We start from the raw sequence: 21,231 nt of genomic DNA on the forward strand, positions 1-21,231 counted from the left end.
CTACTGCTGGTCTCACAGGAAAGGATCAAAGCACAGGTTCTAAGAAGTCTCACTCTTCTTGCAGTTAAGGCGGCATTGTGCCTTTTGTATTTAATTCCGATCTAATTTAAGTATTTCATCACCAACGTGTACGTCCAAGGAATACATTGAATCTGCAGTGGTGTATCGGAAACTAATACTGGTATCACAGAGAATGCTCAAAACACCGACAGTAAGAAGAGTCTCTATTCTTGTACTTAAGGCGGCATTGTGCCTTTTGTATTTAATTCCGATGCGATTTCTGTGTTTCCTCGTCAATGTGTATCTCCATGGAGTACATTGAACCTGCAGTGGTGTATCGGAAACTAATACTGGTCTCACAGGGAATGCTCAAAGCACCGACTGTAAGAAGAGTCTCTATTCTTGTACGTAAGGCGGTATTGTGCCTTCTGTATTTAATTCCGATGCGATATCTGTGTTTCATCGTCAATGTGAAGGTCCAAGGAATACATTGAACCTGCAGTGGTGTATCGGAAACTAATACTGGTCTCACAGGAAAAGATCAAAGCACAGACTCGAAGAAGTCTCACTCTTAATGCACTTAAGGCGGCATTGCGCCTTTTGTATTTAATTCCGATGCCATTTCTGTGTTTCATCGTCAATATGAAGGTCCAAGGAATACATTGAACCTGCTGTGGTGTATCGGAAACTAATACTGGTCTCACAGGAAAGGATCACAGCACAGACTCTAAGCAGCCTCACTCTTCTTGCACTTAAGGCGGCATTGTGCCTTTTGTATTTAATTCCGATGCGATTTCTGTGTTTCATCGTCAATGTGAAGGTCCAAAGAATACATTGAACCAGCAGTGGTGAATCGGAAACTAATACTGGTCTCACAGGAAAGGATCAAAGCACAGACTCTAAGAAGTCACACTCTTCTTGCACTTAAGGCGGCATTGTGCCTTTTGTATTTTATTCCGATGCGATTTCTGTGTTTCATCGTCAATGTGAAGGACCAAGGAATACATTGAACCAGCAGTGGTGGATCGGAAACTAATACTGGTCTCACAGGAAAGGATCAAAGCACAGACTCTAAGAAGTCACACTCTTCTTGCACTTAAGGCGACATTGTGCCTTTTGTGTTTAATTCCGTTGCGATATCTGTGTTTCATCGCCAATGTGAATGTCCATGGAATACATTGAAGCTGCAGTGGTGTATGGAAACTAGTACTGGTCTCACAGGAAAAGATCAAAGCACAGACTCGAAGAAGTCTCACTCTTAATGCACTTAAGGCGGCATTGCGCCTTTTGTATTTAATTCCGATGCCATTTCTGTGTTTCATCGTCAATATGAAGGTCCAAGGAATACATTGAACCTGCTGTGGTGTATCGGAAACTAATACTGGTCTCACAGGAAAGGATCACAGCACAGACTCTAAGCAGCCTCACTCTTCTTGCACTTAAGGCGGCATTGTGCCTTTTGTATTTAATTCCGATGCGATTTCTGTGTTTCATCGTCAATGTGAAGGTCCAAGGAATACATTGAACCTGCAGTGGTGTATCGGAAACTAATACTGGTCTCACAGGAAAAGATCAAAGCACAGACTCGAAGAAGTCTCACTCTTAATGCACTTAAGGCGGCATTGCGCCTTTTGTATTTAATTCCGATGCCATTTCTGTGTTTCATCGTCAATATGAAGGTCCAAGGAATACATTGAACCTGCTGTGGTGTATCGGAAACTAATACTGGTCTCACAGGAAAGGATCACAGCACAGACTCTAAGCAGCCTCACTCTTCTTGCACTTAAGGCGGCATTGTGCCTTTTGTATTTAATTCCGATGCGATTTCTGTGTTTCATCGTCAATGTGAAGGTCCAAAGAATACATTGAACCAGCAGTGGTGAATCGGAAACTAATACTGGTCTCACAGGAAAGGATCAAAGCACAGACTCTAAGAAGTCACACTCTTCTTGCACTTAAGGCGGCATTGTGCCTTTTGTATTTTATTCCGATGCGATTTCTGTGTTTCATCGTCAATGTGAAGGACCAAGGAATACATTGAACCAGCAGTGGTGGATCGGAAACTAATACTGGTCTCACAGGAAAGGATCAAAGCACTGACTCTAAGAAGTCTCACTCTTCTTGCACTTATCTCGGCATTGTGTCTTTTGTATTTAATACCCATGCGATTTCTGTGTTTCATCGTCAATATGAAGGTCCAAGGAATACATTGAACCTGCTGTGGTGTATCGGAAACTAATACTGGTCTCACAGGAAAGGATCAAAACACAGACTCTAAGAAGTCTCACTCTTCATGCACTTAAGTCGGCATTGTGCTTTTGTATTTAGTTTCGATGTAATTTCAGTGTTTCATCGTCAATGTGTATGTCCAAGGAATACATTGAACCTGCAGTGGTGTATCGGAAACTAATACTGGTCTCACAGGAAAGGATCAAAACACAGACTCTAAGAAGTCTCACTCTTCTTGCACTTAAGGCGGCATTGTGGCTTTTTTATTTACTTCCCATGTAATTTGAGTGTTTTATCGTCAATGTGTATGTCCAAGGAATACATTGAACCAGCAGTGGTGTTTCGGAAACTAATACTGGTCTTGTGGTGTCACCGCCAGACACCACACTTGCTAGGTGGTAGCTTAAATCGGCCGCGGGCCATTTAGTACATGTCGGACCCGCGTGTCGCCACTGTGTAATCGCTGACCTAGCGCCACCACCAAGGCAGGTCTCGTGATACGAGAGAACACTCGCCCCAGTTGTACGAGAACCTAGCTACCGACCAGATGTACGAAGCCTTTCTCTCTCATTAGCCGAGAGACAGAATAGCCATCAGCTAAGTTAATGGCTACGAACTAGCAAGGCGCCATTAGCCATACAGTGATTGTACTTAAAGTCTCCTGTGTATCGTCAAGATCGAAGTACCACAATGCTTGAGTAAAGTTAAGTATTAAACCTGTTCCGTACTTTTCTTCCTAACATTAATTACGTATCCTGTTCCAGTACTTCACGCCTGTCTGCGTTAGTCTAGCTTGCCTTTTCAGCCATCTCAACTTCACGGTGTCGGCCCAGATACCGACACAACAGGTCTCACAGGGAACGCTCAAAGCACCGACTGTAAGAAGACTCACTATTGTTGTACTTAAAGCGGCATTGTGCCTTTTGTATTTAATTCCGATGTGATATATATGTTTCATCGTGAATGTGAGGTCCAAGGAACCCATTGAACATGCAGTGGTGTATCGGACACTAATACTGGTCTCACAGGAAAAGGTCAAAGCACAGACTAGAAGAAGTCTCACTCTTCCTGCACTTAAGGCGGCATTGCGCCTTTTGTATTTAATTCCAATGTAGTTTCAGTGGTTCATCGTCAATGTGTATGTCCTAGGAATACATTGTACCTGCAGTGGTGAATCGGAAACTAATACTGGTCTCACAGGGAATGCTCAAAGCACCGACTATAAGAAGAGTCCCTATTCTTGTACTTAAGGCGGCATTGTGCCTTCTGTATTTCATTCCGATGCGATTTCTGTGTTTCATCGTCAATGTGAAGGTCCAAGGAATACATTGAACCTTCAGTGGTGTATCGGAAACTAATACTGGTCTCACAGGGAAACCTCAAAGCACCGCCTGTAAGAACAGTCTCTATTCTTATACTTAATGCGGCATTGTGCCTTTTGTATTTAATTCCGTTGCGATATCTGTGTTTAATCGCAATGTGAATGTCCAAGGAATACATTGAACCTGCAGTGGTGTATCGGAAACTACTGCTGGTCTCACAGGAAAGGATCAAAGCACAGGTTCTAAGAAGTCTCACTCTTCTTGCAGTTAAGGCGGCATAGTGCCTTTTGTATTTAATTCCGATCTAATTTCAGTATTTCATCACCAACGTGTACGTCAAAGGAATACATTGAATCTGCAGTGGTGTATCGGAAACTAATACTGGTCTCACAGAGAATGCTCAAAACACCGACAGTAAGAAGAGTCTATATTCTTGAACTTAAGGCGGCATTGTGCCTTTTGTATTTAATTCCAATGCGATTTCTGTGTTTCATCGTCAATGTGTATGTCCAAGGAATACATTGAACCTGCAGTGGTGTATAGGAAACTAATCCTGGTCTCACAGGGAATGCTCAAAGCACCGACTGTAAGATGAGTCTCTATTCTTGTACTAAGGGCGGCATTGTGCCTTTTGTATTTAATTCCGATGCGATATCTGTGTATCATCGTCAATGTGTATGTCCAAGGAATACATTGAACCTGCAGTGGTGTAGCGGAAACTAATACTGGTCTCACAGGGAATGCTCAAAGTACCGACTGTAAGAAGAGTCTCTATTCTTGTACGTAAGGCGGTATTGTGCCTTCTGTATTTAATTCCGATGCGATTTCAGTGTTTCATCGTCAATGTGTATGTCCAAGGAATACATTGAACCTGCAGAGGTGTATCGGAAACTAATACAGGTCTCACAGGGAATGCTCAAAGCACCGACTGTAAGAAGAGTCTCTATTCTTGTACTTAAGGCGGCATTGTGCCTTTGGTATTTAATTCCGATGCGATTTCTGTGTTTCATCGTAAATGTGTATGTCCAAGGAATACATTGAACCTGCAGTGGTGTATCGGAAACTAATACTGGTCTCACAGGGAATGCTCAAAGCACCGACTGTAAGAAGAGTCTCTATTCTTGTACTAAAGGCGATATTGTGCCTTTTGTATTTAATTTCGATGCGATTTCTGTGTATCATCGTCAATGTGTATGACCAAGGAATACATTGAGCCTGCAGGGGTGTATCGGAAACTAATACTGGTCTCACAGGGAATGCTCAAAGCACCGACTGTAAGAAGAGACTCTATTCTTGTACTTAAAGCGGTATTGTGCCTTCTGTATTTAATTCCGATGCGATTTCAGTGTTTCATCGTCAATGTGTATGTCCAAGGAATACATTGAACCTGCAGAGGTGTATCGGTAACTAATACTGGTCTCACAGGGAATGCTCAAAGCACCGACTGTAAGAAGAGTCTCTATTCTTGTACTTATGGTGGATTGTGCCTTTTGTACTTAATTCCGATGCGATTTCTGTGTTTCATCGTCAATGTGTATGTCCAAGGAATACATTTAACCTGCAGTGGTGTATCAGAAACTAATACTTGTCTCACAGGGAATGCTCAAAGCACCGACAGTAATAAGAGTCTCTATTCTTGTACTTAAGGGGGCATTGTGCTTTTTTTGTATTTAATTCCGTTGCGATTTCTATGTATCATCGTCAATCTGAAGGTCCAAGGAATACATTGAACCTGCAGTGGTGTATTGGAAACTAATACTGGTCTCGCAGGGATTGCTCAAAGCACCGACTGTAAGAAGAGTCTCTATTCTTGTGCTTAAGGCGGGATTGTGCCTTTTGTATTTAATTCCGATGCGATTTCTGTGTTTCATCGTCAATGTGTATGTCCAAGGAATACATTGAACCTGCAACGGGCTATCGGAAACTAATACTGGTCTCACAGGGAATGCTAAAAGCACCGACTGTAAGAAGAGTCCCTATTCTTGTATTTAAGGCGGCATTGTGTCTTTTTTATTTCATTCAGATGCGTTTTCTGTGTTTCATCGTCAATGTGAAGGTCGAAGGAATACATTGAACCTGCAGTGGTGGATCGCAAACTAATACTGGTCTCACAGGAAAGGATCAATGCACAGACTCCAAGAAGTCTCACTCTTCTTGCACTTAAGGCGGCATTGTGCCTTTTGTATTTAATTTCGATTTAATTTCAGTGTTTCATCGTCAATGTGTATGTCCAAGGAATACATTGAACCTGCAGTGGTGTATCGGAAACTAATACTGGTCTCACAGGAAAGGATCAAAGGACAGACTCTGAAAAGTATCACTCTTCATGCACTTAAGGCGGCATTGTGGCTTTTGTATTTAATTCCGATGAAATTTCAGTGTTTCATCATCAATGTGTATGTCCAAGGAATACATTGAACCAGCAGTGGTGTATCGGATACTAATACTGGTCTCACAGGGAACGCTCAAAGCACCGACTGTAAGAAGTGTCTCTATTCTTGTACTTAAGGCGGCATTGTGAACTTTGTATTTAATTCCGATGCGATTTCTGTGTTTCATCGTCAATGTGAAGGTCCAAGGAATACATTGAACCTGCAGTGGTGTAACGGAAACGAATACTGGTCTCACAGGGAATGCTCAAAGCACCGACTGTAAGAAGAGTCTCTATTCTTGTACTTAAGGCGGCATTGTGCCTTTTGTATTTAATTCCGATGCGACTTCTGTAGTTCTTCGACAATGTGTATGTCCATGGAATACATTGAACCTGCAGTGGTGTATCGGATACTAATACCGGTCTCACAGGAAAGGATCAAAGCACAGACTCTAAGAAGTCTCACTCTTCTTGTACTTAAGGCGGCATTGTGCCTTTTGTATTTAATTCCGATGCGATTTCTGTGTTTCATCGTCAATGTGAAGGTCCAAGGAATACATTGAACCTGCAGTGGTGTATCGGAAACTAATACTGGTCTCACAGGAAAGGATCAAAGCACAGACTCTAAGAAGTCTCACTCTTCTTGCACTTAGGGCGGCATTGTGCTTTTGTATTTAATTCCGATGCGATTTCAGTGTTTCATCGTCAATGTGAAGGTCCAAGGATCACATTGAACCTGCAGTGGTGTATCGGAAACTAATACTGGTCTCACAGGAAAGGGTCAAAGCACAGACTCTAAGAAGTCACGCTCTTCTCGCACTTAAGGCGGCATTGTGCCTTTTGTATTTATTTCCGTTGCGATATCTGTGTTTTATCGTCAATGTGAATAGCCAAGGAATACATTGAACCTGCAGTGGTGTATCGGAAACTAATACTGGTCTCACAGGAAAGGATCAAAGCACAGACTCTAAGAAGTCTCACTCTTCTTGCACTTATGGCGCCATTGTGCCTTTTGTATTTAATTACGAAGCGATTTCTGTGTTTCATCGTCAATGTGAAGGTCCAAGGAATACATTGAACCTGCAGTGGTGTATCGGAAACTAGTACTGGTCTCACAGAAAGGATCAAAGCACAGACTCTAAGAAGTCTCACTCTTCTTGCACTGAAGGCGGCATTGTGCCTTTTGTATTTAATTCCGATCTAATTTCAGTTTTTCATCACCAACGTGTACGTCCAAGGAATACATTGAACCTGCAGTGGTGTATCGGAAACTAATACTCATCTCACAGAGAATGCTAAAAACACCGACTGTAAGAAGAGTTCTATTCTTGTACTAAAGGCGGCATTGTGCCTTTTGTATATAATTCCGATGCGATTTCTGTGTTTCTTCGTCAATGTGTATGTCCAAGGAATACATTGAACCTGCAGTGGTGCATCGGAAACTAATACTGGTCTCACAGGAAAGGATCACAGACCAGACGCTAAGACGTCTCACTCTTCTTGCAATGAAGGTTGCAATGAGCCTTTTGTATTTAATTCCGATGCGATTTCTGTGTTTCATCGTCAATGTGAAGGTCCAAGGAATACATTGAACCTGCAGTGGTGTATCGGAAACTAGTACTGGTCTCACAGAAAGGATCAAAGCACAGACTCTAAGAAGTCTCACTCTTCTTGCACTGAAGGCGGCATTGTGCTTTTGTATTTAATTCCGATCTAATTTCAGTTTTTCAACACCAACGTGTACGTCCAAGGAATACATTGAACCAGCAGTGGTGTATCGGAAACTAATACTGGTCTCACAGGAAAGGATCAAAGCAAGGACTCTAAGAAGTCTCACTCTTCTTGCACTTAAGGCGGCTTTGTGCCTTTTGTATTTAATTCCGATCTAATTTCAGTTTTTCATCACCAACGTGTACGTCCAAGGAATACATTGAACGTGCACTGATGTATCGGAAAGTAATACTGGTCTCACAGGAAAGGATCAAAGCACAGACTCTAAGAAGTCTCACTCTTCTTGCACTTAAGGCGGCATTGTGTCTTTTGTATTTAATTCCGATGCGATTTCTGTGTTTCATCGTGAATGTGAGGTCCAAGGAACACATTGAACCTGCAGTGGTGTATCGGAAACTAATACTGGTCACACAGGAAAAGATCAAATCACAGACTCGAAGAAGTGTCACTCTTCCTGCACTTAAGGCGGCATTGCGCCTTTTGTATTTAATTCCAATGTAATTTCAGTGGTTCATCGTCAATGTGTAAGTCCTAGGAATACATAGAACCAGCAGTGGTGCATCGGAAATTAATACTGGTCTCACAGGAGAGGATCAAAGCACAGACTCTAAGACGTCTCACTCTTCTTGCACTTAAGGTTGCTATGAGCATTTTGTATTTAATTCCGATGCGATTTCTGTGTTTCATCGTCAATGTGAAGGTCCAAGGAATACATTGAACCTGCAGTGGTGTATCGGAAAATAATACTGGTCTCACAGGAAAGGATCAATGCACAGACTCTAAGAAGTGTCACTGTACTTGCACTTAAGGCGGCATTGAGCCTTTTTTATTTAATTCCGATGCGATTTCTGTGTTTCATCGTCCATGTGTATGTCCAAGAAATACATTGAACCTGCAGTGGTGTATCGGAAGCTAATACTGGTCTCACAGGGAATGCTCTAAGCACCGACAGTAGGATTAGTCTCTATTCTTGTACTTAAGGCGGCATTGTGCCTTTTGTATTAAGTTCCGTTGCGATTTCTGTGTTTCATCGTCAATGTGTACGTACAAGGAATTCATTGAACCTCCAGTGGTGCATCGGAAACTAATACTGGTCTCATAGGATAGGATCAACGCCCAGACTCTAAGACGTCTCACTCTTCTTGCACTTCAGTTTGCATGGAGTCGTTTGTATTTAATTCTGATGCGATTTCTGTGTTTCATCGTCAATGTGAAGGTCCAAGGAACACATTAAACCTGCAGTGGTGTATCGGAAACTAACATTGGTCTCACAGGGAATGCTCAAAGCACCGACTGTAACCAGAGTATCTATTCTTGTACTTAAGGCCGTATTGTGCCTTCTGTATTTAATTCCGAAGCGATTTCAGCGTTTGATCGTCACTGTGTATGTCCAAGGAATACATTGAACCTGCAGGGGTGTATCGGAAACTAATACTGGTCTCACAGGGAATGCTCAAAGCACCGACTGTAAGAAGAGTCTCTATTCTTGTACTTAAGTCGGCATTGTGCCTTTTGTATTTAATTCCGATGCGATTTCTGTGTTTCATCGTCGATGTGTATGTCCAAGGAATACATTGAACCTGCAGTGGTGTATCGGAAACTAATACTGGTCCCACAGGCAATGCTAAAAGCACCGACTGTAAGAAGAGTCTCTATTCTTGTACTTAAGGCGGCATTGTGCCTTTTGTATTCAGTTCCGATGCGATATCTGTGTCTCATCGTCAATCTGAAGGTCCAAGAAATACATTGTGCCTGCAGTGGTGTATCGGAAACTAATACTGGTCTTGCAGTGAATGCTCAGAGCACCCACTGTAAGAAGAGTCTCTATTCTTGTACTTAAGGCTGTATTGTGCCTTCTGTATTTAATTCCGACGCGATTTCAGTGTTTCATCGTCAATGTGTATGTCCAAAAAATACTTTGAACCTGCAGAGGTGTATCGGAAAGTAATACTGGTCTCACAGGGAATGCTCAAAGCACCGACTGTAAGAAGAGTCTCTATTCTTGTACTTAAGGCGGCATTGTGCCTTTTGTATTTAATTCCGATGCGTATCCTGTGTTTCATGGTCAAAGTGTATGTATAAGGAATACATTGAACCTGCAGTGGTGTATCGGAAACTAATACTGGTCCTACAGGGAATGCTCAAAGCACCGACTGTAAGAAGAGTCTCTATTCTTGTACTTATGGCAGCATTGAGCCTTTTGTATTTAATTCCGATGCGATATCACTGTTTCATCGTCAATGTGAAGGTCCAAGGTATACATTGAACCTGCAGTGGTGTATCGGAAACTAATACTGGTCTCACAGGAAAGGATCAAAGCACAGACTCTAAGAAGTCTCACTCTTCTTGCACTTAAGGCGGCATTGTGCCTTTTGTATTTAATTCCGATCTAATTTCAGTTTTTCATCACCAACGTGTACGTCCAAGGAATACATTGAACCTGCAGTGGTGTATCGGAAACTAATACTGGTCTCACACAGAATGCTAAAAACACCGACTGTAAGAAGAGTTTCTACTCTTGTACTTAAGGCGGCATTGTGCCTTTTGTATTTAATTCCGATGCGATTTCTGTGTTTCATCGTCAATGTGTATGTCCAAGGAATACATTGAACCTGCAGTGGTGCATCGGAAACTAATACTGGTCTCACAGGAAAGGATCACAGACCAGACTCTAAGACGTCTCACTCATCTTGCAATGAGGGTTGCAATGAGCCTTTTGTATTTAATTCCGATGCGATTTCTGTGTTTCATCGTCAATGTGAAGGTCCAAGAAATACATTGAACCTGCAGTGGTGTATCGGAAACTAATACTGGTCTCACAGGAAAGGATCAAAGCACAGACTCTAAGAAGTCTCACTCTACTTGCACTTAAGGTGGCATTGAGCTTTTTTTATTTAATTCCGATGCGATTTCTGTGTTTCATCGTCAATGTGTATGTCCAAGGAAAACATTGAACCTGCAGTGGTGTATCGGAATCTAATACTGGTCTCACAGGGAATGCTGTAAGCACCGAGTGTGGGAAGAGTCTCTATTCTTGTACTTAAGGCGGCATTGTGCCTTTTGTATCTAATTCCGTTGCGATTTCTGTGTTTCATCGTCAATGCGTATGTCCTAGGAATACATTGAACCTGCAGTGGTGCATCGGAAATTAATACTGGTCTCACAGGAAAGGATCAAAGCCCAGACTCTGAGACGTCTCACTCTTCTTGCACTTCAGGTTGCATGGAGCCTTCTGAATTTAATTCCGATGCGATTTCTGTGTTTCATCGTCAATGTGGAGGTCCAAGGAATACATTGAACCTGCAGTGGTGTATCGGAAACTAATACTGGTCTCACAGAAAGGATCAAAGCACAGACTCTAAGAAGTCTCACACTTCTTGCACTTAAGGCGGCATTGTGCCTTTTGTATTTAATTCCGATCTAATTTCAGATTTTCAACACCAACGTGTACGTCCAAGGAATACATTGAACCTGCAGTGGTGTATCGGAAACTAATACTGGCCTCACAGGGAATTTTCAAAACACCGACTGTAAGAAGAGTCTCTATTCTTGTACTTAAGGCGGCATTGTGCCTTTTGTATTTAATTCCGATATAATTTCAGTTTTTCATCACCAACGTGTACGTCCAAGGAATACATTGAACGTGCACTGATGTATCTGAAAGTAATACTGGTCTCACAGGAAAGGATCAAAGCACAGACTGTAAGAAGTCTCGCTCTTCTTGCACTTAAGGCGGCATTGTGTCTTTTGTATTTAATTCCGATGCGATTTCTGTGTTTCATCGTGAATGTGAGGTCCAAGTAACACATTGAACCTGCAGTGGTGCATCGGAAACTAATACTGGTCTCACAGGAAAGGATCAACGCCCAGACTCTAAGACGTCTCACTCTTCTTGCACTTCAGTTTGCATGGAGTCGTTTGTATTTAATTCTGATGCGATTTCTGTGTTTCATCGTCAATGTGAAGGTCCAAGGAACAGATTGAACCTGCAGTGGTGCATCGGAAATTAATACTGGTCTCACAGGAAAGGATCAAAGCCCAGACTCTGAGACGTCTCACTCTTCTTGCACTTCAGGTTGCATTGAGACTTTTGAATTTAATTCCGATGCGATTTCTGTGTTTCATCGTCAATGTGGAGGTCCAAGGAATACATTGAACCTGCAGTGGTGTATCGGAAACTAATACTGGTCTCACAGAAAGGATCAAAGCACAGACTCTAAGAAGTCTCACACTTCTTGCACTTAAGGCGGCATTGTGCCTTTTGTATTTAATTCCGATGCGATTTCTGTGTTTCCTTGTCAATGTGAAGGTCCAAGGAATACATTAAACCTGCAGTGGTGTATCGGAAACTAATACTATTCTCCCAGGAAAGGATCAAATCACAGACTCTAAGCAGTCACACTTTTATGGCACTTAAGGCGGCATTGTGCCTTTTGTATTTAATTCCGTTGCGACATCTGTGTTTCATCGTCAATGTGAAGGTCCTAGGAATACACTGAACCTGCAGTGGTGTATCGGAAACTAATACTGGTCTCTCAGAAAAGGATCAAAGCACAGACTCTAAGAAGTCTTACTCTTCTTGCACTTAAGGCGGCATTGTGCCTTTTGTATTTAATTACGATGCGATTTCTGTGTTTCAACGTCAATGTTAAGGTCCAAGGAATACATGGAACCGCAGTGGTGTATCGGAAACTAATACTGGTCTCACAGCAAAGGATCAAAGCACAGACTCTAAGAAGGCTCACTCTTCTTGCACTTAAGGCGGCATTGTGCATTTTGTATTTAATTCCGATCTAATTTCAGTTTTTCATCACCAACGTGTAAGTCCAAGGAATACATTGAACCTGCAGTGGTGTATCGGAAACTAATACTGGTCACAAAGAGAATGCTCAAATCACCGACTGTAAGAAGAGTCTCTATTATTGTACTTAATTCGGCATTGTGCCTTTTGTATTTAATTCCGATGCGATTTCTGTGTTTCATCGTCAATGTTTATGTCCAAGGAATACATTGAACCTGCAGTGGTGAATCGGAAGCTAATACTGGTCTCACAGGAAAGCGCCAAGCACAGACTCTAAGACGTCTCACTCTTCTTGCACTTAAGGATGCAATGAGCCTTTTGTGTTATATTCCGATGCGATATCTGTGTTTCATCGTCAATGTGAACGTCCAAGGAATACATTGAACCTGCAGTGGTGTATCGGAAACTAATACTGGTCTCACAGGAAAGGATCAAAGCACAGACACTAAGAAAACTCACTCTACTTGCACTTAAGGCGGCATTGAGCCATTTTTTATTTAATTCCGATGCGATTTCTGTGTTTCATCGTCAATGTGTATGTCCAAGGAAAACATTGAACCTTGCAGTGGTGTATCGGAAGCTAATACAGGTCTCACAGGGAATGCTCTAAGCACCGACTGTAGGAAGAGCCTCTATTCTTGTACTAAAGGCGGCATTGTGCTTTTTGTATTTAATTCCGATGCGATTTCTGTGTATCATCGTCAATGTGTATGTCCAAGTAATACATTGAACCTGCAGTGGTGTATCGGAAACTAATACTTGTCTCACAGGGAATGCTCAAAGCACCGACTGTAAGAAGAGCCTCTATTCTTGTACTTAGGGCGGCATTGTAAATTTTGTATTTAAATCCGATGCGATTTCTGTGTTTCATCGTCAACGTGTATTTCCAAAGAATACATTGAACCTGCAGTGGTGCATCGGAACCTAATACTGGTATCACAGGGAACGCTCAAAACACCGACAGTAAGGAGAGTCTCCATTCTTGTACTTAAGGCGGCATTGTGCCATTTGTATTTAATTCAGATGCGATTTCTATGTATCATCGTCAATGCTATGGTTCAAGGAATACATTGATCCTGCAGTGGTGTATCGGAAACTATTACAGGTCTCACAGGGAAAGCTCAAAGCACCGACTGTAAGAAGAGCCTCTATTCTTGTACTTAAGGCGGTATTGTGCCTTCTGTATTTAATTCCGATGCGATTTCTGTGTTTCATCGTCAATGTGTATGTCCAAGGAATTCACTGAACCGGCAGTGGTGCATCGGAACCTAATACTGGTCTCGCAGGGAATGCTCAAAACACCGACTGTAAGAAGAGTCTCTTTTCTTGTACTTAAGGCGGCATTGTGCCTTTTGTATTTAATTCCGATGCGATTTCTATGTATCATCGTCAATGCTAAGGTTCAAGGAATACATTGATCCTGCAGTGGTGTATCGGAAACTATTACAGGTCTCACAGGGAAAGCTCAAAGCACCGACTGTAAGAAGAGCCTCTATTCTTGTACTGAAGGCGGTATTGTGCCTTCTGTATTTAATTCCGATGCGATTTCTGTGTTTCATCGTCAATGTGAAGGTCCAAGGCATACATTGAACCTGCAGTGGTGTATCGGAAACTAATACTGGTCTCACAAGAAAGGATCAAAGCACAGACTCCAAGAAGTCTCACTCTTCTTGCACTTAAGGCGGCATTGTGCCTTTTGTATTTAATTCCGATGCGTTTTCTGTGTTTCATCGTCAATGTGAAGGTCCAAGGAATACATTGAACTTGCAGAGGTGTATCGGAAACGAATACTGGTCTCACAGGAAAGGATCAAAGCACAGACTCTAAGAAGTCACACTCTTCTTGCACTTCAGGTTGCATTGAGCCTTTTGTATTTAATTCCGATGCGATTTCTGTGTTTCATCGTCAATGTGAAGGTCCAAGGAATACATTGAACCGGCAGTGGTGTATCGGAAACTAAAATTGGTCTCACAGGGAATGCTCAAAGCACCGACTGTAAGAAGAGTCTCTATTCTTGTACTTAAGGCGGCATTGTGCCTTTTGTATTTAATTCCGATGCGATTTCTGTGTTTTATCGTCAATGTGTATGTCCAAGGATTACATTGATCCTGCAGTGGTGTATCGGAAACTAATACTGGTCTCACAGGGAATGCTTAAAGCACCGACTGTAAGAAGGGTCTCTTTTCTTGTACTTAAGGCGGCATTGTGCCTTTTGTATTTAATTCCGATGCGATTTCTGTGTTTCATCGTCAATGTGTATGTCCAAGGAATACATTGAACCTGCAGTGGTGCATCGGATCCTAATACTGGTCTCCCAGCGAATGCTCAAAACACCGACTGTATGAAGCGTCTCTATTGTTGTACTTAAGGCGGCATTGAGCCTTTTGTATTTAATTCCGATGCGATTTCTATGTATCATCGTCAATGTGAAGGTCCAAGGAATCCATTGAACCTGCAGTGGTGTATCGGAAAATAATACTGGTCTCACAGGGAATGCTCAAAGCACCCACTGTAAGAAGAGTCCCTATTCTTGTACTTAAGGCGGCATTGTGCCTTTGGTATTTAATTACGATGCGATTTCTGAGTTTCATCGTCAATGTGAATGTCCAAGGAATACATTGAACTTGCAGTGGTGTATCGGAAACTAATACTGGTCTCACAGGGAAGGATCAAAGCACAGACTCTAAGAAGTCACACTCGTCTTGCACTTAAGGCGGCATTGAGCCTTTTGTATTTAATTCCGATGCGATTTCTGTGTTTCATCGTCAATGTGAAGGTCCAAGGAATACATTGAACCTGCAGTGGTGTATCGGAAACTAATACTAGTCTCACAGGGAAAGCTCAAAGCACTGGCTGTAAGAAGAGTCTCTATTCTTGTACTTGAGGCGCCATTGTGCCTTTTGAATTTAATTCCGATGCGATTTCTGTGTTTCATCGTCATTGTGAAGGTCCAAGGATAACATTGGACATGCAGTGGTGTATCGGAAACTAATACCGATCTCAAAGGTAAGGATCAAAGCACAGACTCTAAGAAGTCTCACTCTTCTTGCACATAAGGCGGCATTGTGCCTTTTGTATTTAATTCCGATGCGATTTCTGTGTTTCATCGTCAATGTGAAGGTCCAAGGAATACATTAAACCTGCAGTGGTGTATCGGAAACTAATACTGGTCTCACAGGGAAAGCTCAAAGCACCGCCTGTAAGAAGAGTCTCTATTGTTGTACTTAATGCGGCATTGTGCCTTTTGTATTTAATTCCGATGCGATTTCTGTGTTTCATCGTCAATGTGAAGGTCCAAGGAATACATTGAACTTGCAGAGGTGTATCGGAAACGAATACTGGTCTCACAGGAAAGGATCAAAGCACAGACTCTAAGAAGTCACACTCTTCTTGCACTTCAGGTTGCATTGAGCCTTTTGTATTTAATTCCGATGCGATTTCTGTGTTTCATCGTCAATGTGAAGGTCCAAGGAATACATTGAACCGGCAGTGGTGAATCGGAATCTAAAATTGGTCTCACAGGGAATGCTCAAAGCACCGACTGTAAGAAGAGTCTCTATTCTTGTACTTAAGGCGGCATTGTGCCTTTTGTATTTAATTCCGATGCGATTTCTGTGTTTTATCGTCAATGTGTATGTCCAAGGAATCCATTCATCCTACAGTGGTGTATCGGAAACTAATACTGGTCTCACAGGGAATGCTTAAAGCACCGACTGTAAGAAGGGTCTCTTTTCTTGTACTTAGGGCGGCATTGTGCCTTTTGTATTTAATTCCGATGCGATTTCTGTGTTTCATCGTCAATGTGTATGTCCAAGGAATACATTGAACCTGCAGTGGTGCATCGGATCCTAATACTGGTCTCCCAGCGAATGCTCAAAACACCGACTGTATGAAGCGTCTCTATTGTTGTACTTAAGGCGGCATTGTGCCTTTTGTATTTAATTCCGATGCGATTTCTATGTATCATCGTCAATGTGAAGGTCCAAGGAATCCATTGAACCTGCAGTGGTGTATCGGAAAATAATACTGGTCTCACAGGGAAGGCTCAAAGCACCCACTGTAAGAAGAGTCCCTATTCTTGTACTTAAGGCGGCATTGTGCCTTTGGTATTTAATTACGATGCGATTTCTGAGTTTCATCGTCAATGTGAATGTCCAAGGAATACATTGAACTTGCAGTGGTGTATCGGAAACTAATACTGGTCTCACAGGGAAGGATCAAAGCACAGACTCTAAGAAGTCACACTCGTCTTGCACTTAAGGCGGCATTGAGCCTTTTGTATTTAATTCCGATGCGATTTCTGTGTTTCATCGTCAATGTGAAGGTCCAAGGAATACATTGAACCTGCAGTGGTGTATCGGAAACTAATACTAGTCTCACAGGGAAAGCTCAAAGCACTGGCTGTAAGAAGAGTCTCTATTCTTGTACTTGAGGCGCCATTGTGCCTTTTGAATTTAATTCCGATGCGATTTCTGTGTTTCATCGTCATTGTGAAGGTCCAAGGATAACATTGGACATGCAGTGGTGTATCGGAAACTAATACCGATCTCAAAGGTAAGGATCAAAGCACAGACTCTAAGAAGTCTCACTCTTCTTGCACATAAGGCGGCATTGTGCCTTTTGTATTTAATTCCGATGCGATTTCTGTGTTTCATCGTCAATGTGAAGGTCCAAGGAATACATTAAACCTGCAGTGGTGTATCGGAAACTAATACTGGTCTCACAGGGAAAGCTCAAAGCACCGCCTGTAAGAAGAGTCTCTATTGTTGTACTTAATGCGGCATTGTGCCTTTTGTATTTAATTCCGATGCGATTTCTGTGTTTCATCGTCAATGTGAAGGTCCTAGGAATACACTGAACCTGCAGTGGTGTATCGGAAACTAATACTGGTCTCACAGGAAAGGATCAAAGCACAGACTCTAAGAAGTCTTACTCTTCTTGCACTTAAGGCGGCATTGTGCCTTTTGTATTTAATTACGATGCGATTTCTGTGTTTCATCGTCAATGTGAAGGTCCAAGGAATACATTGAACCTGCAGTGGTGTATCGGAAACTAATACTATTCTCCCAGAAAAGGATCAAAAAAATACTCTAAGAAGTCACACTCTTATTGCACTTAAGGCGGCATTGTGCCTTTTGTATTTAATTCCGTTGCGATATCTGTGTTTCATCGTCAATGTGAAGGTCCTAGGAACACACTGAACCTGCAGTGGTGTATCGGAAACTAATACTGGTCTCACAGGAAAGGATCAAAGCACAGACTCTAAGAAGTCTTACTCTTCTTGCACTTAAGGCGGCATTGTGCCTTTTGTATTTAATTACGATGCGATTTCTTTGTTTCATCGTCAATGTGAAGGTCCAAGAAATAGATTGAACCTGCAGTGGTGTATCGGAAACTACCACTGGTCTCACAGCAAAGGATCAAAGCACAGACTCTAAGAAGCCTCACTCTTCTTGCACTTAAGGATGCAATGAACCTTTTGTATTTAATTCCGATGCGATTTCTGTGTTTCATCGTCAATGTGAAGGTCCAAGGAATACATCTACATCTACATCTATACTCCGCGAGCCACCTTACGGTGTGTGGCGGAGGGTACTTATTGTACCACTATCTGATCCCCCCTTCCCTGTTCCATTCACGAATTGTGCGTGGAAAGAACGACTGCTTGTAAGTCTCCGTATTTGCTCTAATTTCTCGGATCTTTTCGTTGTGATCATTACGCGAGATATATGTGGGCGGTAGTAATATGTTGCCCATCTCTTCCCGGAATGTGCTCTCTCGTAATTTCGATAATAAACCTCTCCGTATTGCGTAACGCCTTTCTTGAAGTGTCCGCCACTGGAGCTTGTTCAGCATCTCCGTAACGCTCTCGCGCTGACTAAATGTCCCTATGACGAATCGCGCTGCTTTTCGCTGGATCATGTCTATCTCCTCTATTAATCCAACCTGGTAAGGGTCCCATACTGATGAGCAATACTCAAGAATCGGACTAACAAGCGTTTTGTAAGCTACTTCCTTCGTCGATGAGTCACATTTTCTTAGAATTCTTCCTATGAATCTCAACCTGGCGCCTGCTTTTCCCACTATTTGTTTTATGTGATCATTCCACTTCAGATCGCTCCGGATAGTAACTCCTAAGTATTTTACGGTCGTTACCGCTTCCAATGATTTACCACCTATGGCATAATCGTACTGGAATGGATTTCTGCCCCTATGTATGCGCATTATATTACATTTATCTACGTTTAGGGAAAGCTGCCAGCTGTCGCACCATGCATTAATCCTCTGCAGGTCCTCCTGGAGTACGTACGAGTCTTCTGATGTTGCTACTTTCTTGTAGACAACCGTGTCATCTGCAAATAGCCTCACGGAGCTACCGATGTTGTCAACTAAGTCATTTATGTATATTGTAAACAATAAAGGTCCTATCACGCTTCCCTGCGGTACTCCCGAAATTACCTCTACATCTGCAGATTTTGAACCGTTAAGAATGACATGTTGTGTTCTTTCTTCTAGGAAATCCTGAATCCAGTCACAAACCTGGTCCGATATTCCGTAGGCTCGTATTTTTTTCACTAAACGTAAGTGCGGAACCGTATCAAATGCCTTCCTGAAGTCCAGGAATACGGCATCAATCTGCTCGCCAGTGTCTACGGCACTGTGAATTTCTTGGGCAAATAGGGCGAGCTGAGTTTCACATGATCTCTGTTTGCGGAATCCATGTTGGTTATGATGAAGGAGATTTGTATTATCTAAGAACGTCATAATACGAGAACACAAAACATGTTCCATTATTCTACAACAGATTGACGTAAGCGAAATAGGCCTATAATTATTCGCATCTGATTTACGACCTTTCTTGAAAATGGGAACGACCTGCGCTTTCTTCCAGTCGCTAGGTACTTTACGTTCTTCCAGCGATCTACGATAAATTGCTGATAGAAAGGGGGCAAGTTCTTTAGCATAATCACTGTAGAATCTTAAGGGTATCTCGTCTGGTCCGGATGCTTTTCCGCTACTAAGTGATAGCAGTTGTTTTTCAATTCCGATATCGTTTATTTCAATATTTTCCATTTTGGCGTCCGTGCGACGGCTGAAGTCAGGGACCGTGTTACGATTTTCCGCAGTGAAACAGTTTCGGAACACTGAATTCAGTATTTCTGCCTTTCTTCGGTCGTCCTCTGTTTCGGTGCCATCGTGGTCAACGAGTGACTGAATAGGGGATTTAGATCCGCTTACCGATTTTACATATGACCAAAACTGCAGTGGTGTATCGGAAACTAATACTGGTCTCACAGGAAAGGATCAAAGCACAGACTCTAAGAAGTCTCACTCTACTTGCACTTAAGGCGGCATTGAGCCATTTTTTATTTAGTTCCGATGCGATTTCTGTGTTTCATCGTCAATGTGTATGTCCAAGGAAAATATTGAACCTTGCAGTGGTGTATCGGAAGCTGATACTTGTCTCACAGGGAATGCTCAAAGCACCGATTGTAAGAAGAGCCTCTATTCTTGTACTTAGGGCGGCATTGTAAATTTTGTATTTAATTCCGATGCTATTTCTGTGTTTCAGCGTCAACGTGTATCTCCAAAGAATACATTGATCCTGCAGTGGTGCATCGGAACCTAATACTGGTCTCACAGGGAATGCTCAAAACACCGACTGTAAGAAGAGTCTCTATTCTTGTACTTAAGGCGGCATTGTGCCATTTGTATTTAATTCCGATGCGATTTCTATGTATCATCGTCAATGCTAAGGTTCAAGGAAAACATTGAACCTGCAGTGGTGTATCGGAAACTAATACAGGTCTCACAGGGAATGCTCAAAGCACCGACTGTAAGAAGAGTCTCTACTCTTGTACTTAAGGCGGCATTGTGTCTTTTTGTATTTAATTCCGATGCGATTTCTGTGTTTCATCGTCAATGTGAAGGTCCAAGGCATACATTGAACCTGCAGTGGTGCATCAGATACTAATACTCGTCTCACAGGAAAGAATCAAAGCACAGACTCTAAGAAGTCTCACTCTTCTTGCACTTAAGGCGGCATTGTGCCTTTTGTATTTAATTCCGATGCGATTTCTGCGTATCATCGTCATGTGTATGTCCAAGTAATACACTGAACCTGCAGTGGTGTATCGGAAACTAATACATGTCTCACAGGGAAAGCTCAAAGCACCGACTGTAAGAAGAGTCTCTATTCTTGTACTTAAGGCGGTATTGTGCCTTTTGTATTTATTTCCGATGCGATTTCTGTGTATCATCGTCAATGTGTATGTCCAAGGAATACATTGAACCTGCAGTGTTGTATCGGAAACTAATACTGGTCTCACAGGGAATGCTCAAAGCACCGACTGTAAGAAGAGTCTCTGTTCATGTACTTAAGGTGGCATTGTGCCCTTTGTATTTAATTCCGATGCGATTTCTGTGTTTCATCGTCAATGTGTATGTACAAGGAATACATTGAACCTGCAGTTGTGCATCGGAAACTAATACTGGTCTCACAGGAAAGGATCAAAGCACAGACTCAAAGACGTCTCACTCTTCATGCACTTAAGTTTGCAATGAGCCTTTTGTATTTAATTCCGATGCGATTTCTGTGTTTCATCTTCAATGTGAAGGTCCAAGGTATACAATGGACCTTCAGTGGTCTATCGAAAACTAATACTGGTCTCACAGGAAAGGATCAAAGCACAGACTCTAAGAAATCTCACACTACTTGCACTTAAGGCGGCATTGAGCCCTTTTTATTTAATTCCGATGTAATTTCTGTGTTTCAT

This window comes from Schistocerca americana, unplaced genomic scaffold (genome assembly GCF_021461395.2).
Source record: "Schistocerca americana isolate TAMUIC-IGC-003095 unplaced genomic scaffold, iqSchAmer2.1 HiC_scaffold_13, whole genome shotgun sequence".
In the NCBI taxonomy this organism is placed as follows: Eukaryota; Metazoa; Arthropoda; class Insecta; order Orthoptera; family Acrididae; genus Schistocerca; species Schistocerca americana.